The sequence below is a fragment of the Phyllostomus hastatus genome, unplaced genomic scaffold (assembly GCF_019186645.2).
Source record: "Phyllostomus hastatus isolate PE091 unplaced genomic scaffold, TTU_PhHast_1.1 phas_scaffold_442, whole genome shotgun sequence".
Lineage (NCBI taxonomy): Eukaryota > Metazoa > Chordata > Mammalia > Chiroptera > Phyllostomidae > Phyllostomus > Phyllostomus hastatus.
This window is the reverse complement of record NW_025334030.1, coordinates 6,217,967-6,225,455: the sequence shown is the minus strand read 5'-3', so window position 1 is coordinate 6,225,455 and position 7,489 is coordinate 6,217,967.

Here is a 7,489-nt window from a genome sequence, read left to right as displayed (position 1 = left end):
CTAAAAGTTGATGGCCAAGTCAGTTGACCTCTTTTGGTAGTAGGAGCTACCCTACTGTATCTACTACTTTAAGAATTCAGAGGGGTCAAATTTCTGGGAGGAAAAAAACTAAGGCAGAGTTCTGAAACATTCCTCAAAGCATTCTCCGTAACTTGCCATGATGCAAATGGCTGAGGTTCCAGGAAACCTCAGAGTATTGCTTGCCAGTTCCAAAGAAATAACCCAGAGGACTGACTGTGAAAAACATGGGTTTATGAGGACTTGGGTGCCCACTGGTGGCAGCTGCCTGGTGACTTTTTCACAACACAGGCTTTCCCAGCACAAGGTTATGTAGAGTACAGAAACAGGGCCGAGGGGCGGGGGGAATATGTTCTTGTGCGCACGCTGTGGGAGCTCAAAACACTATTTCTCTGCAGTTGTTTACAGTCTGGGCTCACATCTAGAAGCAGTTTCTCTTTGGCCTTTACTTGCCCCAGGAGCTGGCCAGGCTCCCAAGGTCAGCCACAGAGTCTGCTTACAGGTGGCCTTCGTGGTATTCCCACACGGTGAGAAGGGGGATGGAGCTTGGGGAGGGGCTCATGTTCTCACACACCCCACTCTCCATCCCAACGCGGGTACCCGCCTTCTCCGCTCAGTACCATCTGCTGTTACATCTTCCAGGTATGTCCTGGGGAGGGAGGAGGATGGGTGAGACATTGTACCCATACTCTGCTGCAGCAACGTAATAGCAAAGGAGTAACAGACTCATATGTAACAGTGTCAGCATATACAATGCTGATCGGTGGTCCCAAGACAACTTTCCAAACCATGTTAAGATTGTCCTATAAGGTTGACTGGGTTCATTTTCCAAGGCAGCCCAGCAGTAGCAGAGAGGGGCATCTCCGAACACACCCAGCAGTCCAGAACATTTGGCTGGAGAGCTCCTCCATCAGCCCACCTTGCAAAGCTGGTCGCCTGCACTGAAGTCAGGAGACAAATGTGTAGCAGGTCCCATAGAGGCAAATCAGCACGGTGGGTAGAATGCAGGCCCTGCTCGACCCAGTGTAAGAACAGTGGCTTGTTCAGGGATCTCCATGGTCTCCCGTGCCACACCTTTACTCTGGTGATGCCCCCCAGCCTGGAATGCTGGCTGTGAGAGTAGGATGTGAAGGTGCCCGATGGAGGTAATGAAGGTACCTGCCCAGATAAGTTCCCCAGGATTACTTACTTGAATAGTAGATGGCCGTTTACCAGCTGTGGCAGGTTGTGTAAGGAAGGCCTGGGAAAGACCCTCCCCACCATGGGGCTAGGAGAGCACACCAGCGGGTACCAGTTTGGGTTTCCCAGGGCCAGGTTACTACACTAGCTTCAGGGTGTGTGGGAGGACTCTGCATGCAGAGCCCTCCCCTCCCCCCATCCACCATGGATGAGAATAAATCTACCAAGACATGATCTGCTTGGGGAGGAAAGGTGACCAATCTCTCAAAGGAGAAGGGCCAGGAACCTGTTCCTCAATGGGCTTTTATTGGGTTTATTTGCATAGGAATACAGGGAGTATAGGTAAAGCTCATCATCCATTGTCTGGCAGTAATGATCAAATAATAGGTAACATTCAAAGAACATGAGGGCTTATTCTGAGTCAGGGTTAGTTAGCTAAAGGACTATAAAACTATGGGGAACAAACTCATTTTATGCTTTGACGCTTACCGGAAAATCGAGGACATTCTTAGCAAAGCAGGTTTCACAGGGTTTTATGCATTCTTTCTTAAGCCTGATCACCCCAAGGAACCCGCCCGGCCCTGCCCAGGGCCACACCACCTCTCTGGCATTGTTTCAGGGTTAAGTCAGGCAGGGGGAGTAAGGCAGCCAAGAGATTAGGAAACTTCTCACAGATAGAATGAGGACTCAAGCTGTCAAAGCCGAAGGGCAAGGGTCCATCACCCCCTTTTTCTATAGCCCCCCCAAATCCTTCCCTGAGGGCTCCTTCATGACTGTGCCTGTCCTAGGTCATCCCTCCTTTGAGGAATCTTACCTGTCATTGGCTAACCGGTCATCTGCTCGGGGCCAAGCAGAGTGAAGTAAAGGGGGCAGAGGTGGTGCCCCTGCCAGGGAGATAAGCTTTGTCTGCTTAGTGGCTTAGGGTCCCAAGGTCTCTTTACTCAGCCTTAGTCATGGGGGGTTACAGCTTCTGAAACCAGGCAGGGAGGTTCCCAAAAAGGGTGTGTGTCCTGGGGTGCTGGCAACAATAGGTAAGACCTTCCCAAAGAGGTCCTATCTTAGTGGCCACTGTTTGAACTTGGGCTCTCACTGGGGATGCCCACTTCTGCCCTGTCTAGAATGCTGCAGGTGGGTCTGGTGGTTGGCAGGACGTTTGTCAACAGTGCACTCTAACGTTCTAACTGTCTGGCTTCTGTAGGATTACAAGGTAGGTGCAGTTGCCTTCCAGTGTCATGGCTGTGGGCCAAGTCTTGCACATAACAGCCTGTTGTGGCCACGAAGGGACATGGGTGCTGGCTGGCACGTACAGAACACAGTGGATAAGCTGCAATAATGTCAGTCATTTTCAGGGGGAGGCCCAGTCTTTGGCTGTTGCCCATAGAGTTTCCTGCCCTGTATGTTTTGTCTTCCGGTGTAGCCCTGTGACCAGTCTTCTGCGGAAGCCTCTTCTAGCCGTCGAATGCGAATGGTGCATCCGCTTCCTCCTTCCCTGGACTTAGTAACAGTTGCTGTCCTGTGACATGATATAGGGCCACCTCCTTACACTGTACAACCACCCGCATATCAGCCCACATCGTTTTTCCCCATGGGGCCTGTTGTGGATAGTCCAGGCCTGAGCATGCCCTTTTGGGGGCTGCCCTTTGCAGGAGCCGGCAGTGCACCATGCTCGGGGGGCACTGGAACCGTGCCAGCTTTCACCGGGGAAGGGCCATCAGGCTTGTCCTTGAGTGTTCTTTTCAGCATCTCCTCCTGACCCCAAGGGGATTGGCCCCAACAACACCTGCAGCTCCTGGCTAAGAGAGGATGGTGCACAGACCTGTCTCTGTTGCAGGTAAACACTCCGTTTCACTGTTGTTGGTGTCTGTGCTACACCAGCCTTTGGAGTGTGAGGCAGGTCATGCAGCCACCCCTCCATGGGACAGGTGGTCCACACCACCACAGCAGAGCTTCTGGTGACAGAGCTTCGGTTGCCTGTGAGGCTTGATAGGTGGCACAGAGCTGTTTCTCCATTAGACTGTGTCTGTCTTCAGCCCCTTTCTGTACCTGGGGCCAAAGCCCTGTTGGTTGTAGAACCTCCCCTGCTGTTGCCAAAGCCCCCTGACATCCCCACTGAGTTACGTGTACACCCAGCTCTCCAGGCAGGGCTGGCTCGTAGACACCAAGCACCTGCACCTGTTTAACTGCTCCTTTTGCTTCCTCCCCAGCCCGCTGCTGCTTCTCCCACCAATCCCACTGTTGTCCTTCCCTGACAAGAGCCTACAGAGGTTGCAGTGTCTGGGCCACATGAGGGACAAGGGCTCTCCAATAACCTGGTACCCAACACATTCTTGCAGCATTTTCCTCCCAGGGGGTGAGGGATAAGCTTGTGTTTTATCTGTAACAGCATTACAGAATACTTTCGTCTCACCAGACCAGATGACACCCAAGAACGTGACAGATAGCCCAGGCCTTTGTATTTTGTTGGGGTTTATTGCCCATCTTTGTGCTTCTAGGTGCAATACCACCCATAGAACACCCTCTTCTAGACTTTGGAGAGAAAGAGAGGTCAACATAATGCCCATTTCCAGCTTGACCTCTTCATAGACTCATTCAGAAATACCTAGGTTTAGAACAATTATTTTCCCCTTATTTTCTCAAAAATATATTACTATAATTTATACCTTCTATTACCAAAGCCATATAGGGTTATTTTAGGGTTATTTTAAAATATTTAGTTATTTAATAATTTTTATTATTTAATTTAGTAAAACTCTAAAGTTTTAAGTTACCAAAGACTTTAAAAAACTAGATTTAGGTATATATAATTATTACTGAAAAGCTTTATCAAAAACCTTTCACTTTATTTACATTTATTTATTAGTTCTTAATAACCCTATGAGATATTAAAGTTAGTTATTACCTAATCCTCTTTTAAAAGATTTTATTTATTTTTAGAGAGAGTGGAAAGAGGGGAGAAAGAGAGGGAGGGAAACATCAGTGCGAGAGAGAAGCATGGACTGGTTGCCTCTAGTACGCACCCCAACTGGGAACCAGACTGGCAACCCAGGCATGTGCCCTGATCAGGAATCAAACTGGGACCTTTCCCATTGCAGGAGAACACCAACCAACTAAGCTTCACTGGTCAGGGCCCTCTCAGCCTTTTTCTTGACAAATTTTGTAACAGATAAATAACATGAATTTACTTTTGTAATCTCAAGCAAAGTAAACATGTATTTTATGTTAGTGACTTTGAAAGACTACATTTAAACCACCCATTTAGATTATTGGCGATTATTGCATTCTTTTAGTGCGTTTAAAAGCGAGCTGTTTAGTTACCTAGTGTTCTCAGGAGGCTGAAGGAGGGAAGGGTATACCAGGCTTGGGTGACTTCAGCCACTTGAGTTTTTAAAAGTGGCACTTTTCCCTTCACATTGAGGTGGGACGGTCGCCCCTGCTGCTCAGGCAGCCTGCACAGGGCTTGGGGCGGCCCCCAGGCCCCCATTGTCCCTGGGGCCGCAGCAGCCTCCAGGACTCTAGGAGGAGGATTTAGGGTGCTCAAAGGACTCATTTTAAAATTTTCCTTTCATTTTGCCAGTTGCAGCTTCCATATCACTAATTCCAGAGCCAAAAGTAGTCCTGCTGGTGTTTTCGGGGCACACTCCCCCTCCACTCACACAGTGGCCCCTAATTATCAGGGTTGCTACATCATACCACATGGAGCTCTTTTTCCAAACAGGAATTTCCCCCACAATATTGGCAAAGCCTCCCATCCCATCTCTACCAGCCCTAGACTCTATGGAATTTCTCTGGAGTCCTGCCAAGTATGCCAATTATTATACAAAGAGCTGAGGTTCAAGAAAACCTCAGAGTATCACAACTTCCAGCCAAGATGGAGGCATAGGTAGATACCCTGTGCCTCCTCATCCAACTAAAAGAAGGACAACAAATTTAAAAACAAAACACAACCAGAACTGCCAGAAAATCGAACTGTGTGGAAGTCTGACAGCCAGGCTGTTAAAGAAGAAACATTCATCCAGACCAGCAGGAGAGATGGAAACAGGCAGCTGGGCGGAGAGGACTCCCAGCAAGGTGGTGGCTCATGGACACAGTGAGGTGGCAGCCAATGGACCAGGTCGTCCCACACTGGTGTGCAGATAAACTGGGAGGAACAACTGGGGAGTGAGAGAGACTGCACAACCCCGGGTTCCATCTTGGGGAAATAAAGCCTCAAAACCTCTGACTGAAAAAACCAGTGGGGCCTACAGTGGGAGAAACTCCCAGCCTCACAGGAGAGTTCATTGGAGAGATCCACAGGGTCTTAGAATATACAAAAACCCACCCACCTGGGAATCAGCAACAGAGGGGCCCACTTTGCTTGTGGGCAGCAGAGGAAATCACTGAAAGCCGGCTGAGAGCAGAGCAAGCGCCATTGTCCCCTCTTAGACCCCTCCCCCACAACACAGTGATGTAGGTTGCCCCACCCTGGTGAATACCTAAGGCTACACCCCTTATATGTAACAGGCACGCTGAGACCAGAAAAAAAAAAAAAGGGCCCAAAATGCAGGAACAGATCAAAGCTCCAGAAAAAATACAACTAAGTGATAAAGAGATAGCCAACCTATCAGATACACAGTTCAAAACACTGGTGATCAGGAAGCTCACAGAAATGGTTGAATTTGGTCACAAAATAGAGGAAGACATGAAGGCTATGCAAAGTGAAATAAAGGAAAATGTACAGGGAACCAACAGTGAAGGGAAGGAAACCGGGACTCAAATCAATGGTTTGGAGCGGAAGGAAGAAATAAACATTCAACCAAAACAGAATGAAGAAACAAGAATTCAAAACAATGAGGAGAGGCTTAGGAATCTCTGGGACATCTTTAAATGTTCCAACACCTGAATCATAGGGGTACCAGAAGGAGAAAAGGAAGCATAAGAAATTGAAAACTTTTTTGAACAAATAATGGAGAACTTCCCCAATCTGGCAAAGGAAATAGACTTCCAGGAAGTCCAGGAAGCTCAGAGAGTCCCAAAGAAGTTGGACCCAAGGAAGCACACACCAAGGCACATCATCATTACATTACCCAAGATTAAAATGAAGGAGAGAATCTTAGAAACAGCAAGAGAAAAGGAGACAGTTACCTGCAAAGGAGTTCCCATAAGACTGTCAGCTGATTTCTCAAAAGAAACCTATTCCAAGTCATGAAAGGCAAGAACCTACATCCAAGATTGGTTCTATCCAGCAAAGCTTTCATTTAGACTGGAAGGGCAGATAAAGTGCTTCCCAGATAAGGTCAAGTTAAAGGAGCTCATCATCACCAAGATCTTATTATATGAAATGTTAAAGGGACTTTATCTAAGGAAAAGAAGATGATTAAAAACTATGAACAGTAAAATAACAAACTCACAACTAAGCCTAACCTAAACAAGTCCCAAACCTAAAAAAACAAAAACAAAAACAACAAAAAAAAACTGAGCAAAGAACTAGAACAGAAACAGAATCACAGAAATAGAGATTACATAGAGGGTTATCAGTGGGAAGGGAGAGGGGTGAGAATGGGGGGAAAGGTACAGGGAATAAGGACCATAAATGGGTACAAAAAGACAGGGGGAGGGTAAGAATAGTACAGGAAATGTAGAAGCCAAAGAACTTATATGTACGACCCATGAACATGAACTAAGGGGTCGGGGGGTGCATGTGGGAGGCGGGTACAGGGTGGAGGGGAGTAAAGGGGAGGAATGAAACAGCTATAATAGCATAATCAATAAAATATATTTGAAAAATAAGGACCCAGCTGGCATAGCTCAGTGGATTGAGTTCGGGCTGCAAACCAGTGTCACAGGTTCAATTCCCAGTCAGGGCACATGCCTGGGTTGCAGGCCATGGCCCCCAGCAACCGCACATTGATTTATCTCTCTCTCTCTCTTTCTCCCTCCCTTCCCTCTCTAAAAATAAATAAATAAAAACTTCAAAAAAATAAGGAAACCTCAGAGTATTGCTTGCCAATTCCAAAGGAATAACCCAGAGGGACTGGCTGTGAACGACATGGGTTTATCAGACTTGTGTGCCCACTGGTGGCAACTGGCTGGGACAGTTTTCTGTAGCATGGGCTTTCCCACACCAGGTTGTGTAGAGCACAGAAAACAAAGCAAATAGGGCATGTGGGGAGGGGGAGTACGCTGTGGTGCACAAGCTGTGTGGGATCAAAACGTTAGCTGTTTCTCTGAAGTTGTTTACAGTGTGGGCTCACCTAGAAGCAGCTTCTCTTTGGCTTTTCTTTTTTTTCTTTTTTGTTTTTTAAAGATTTTTATT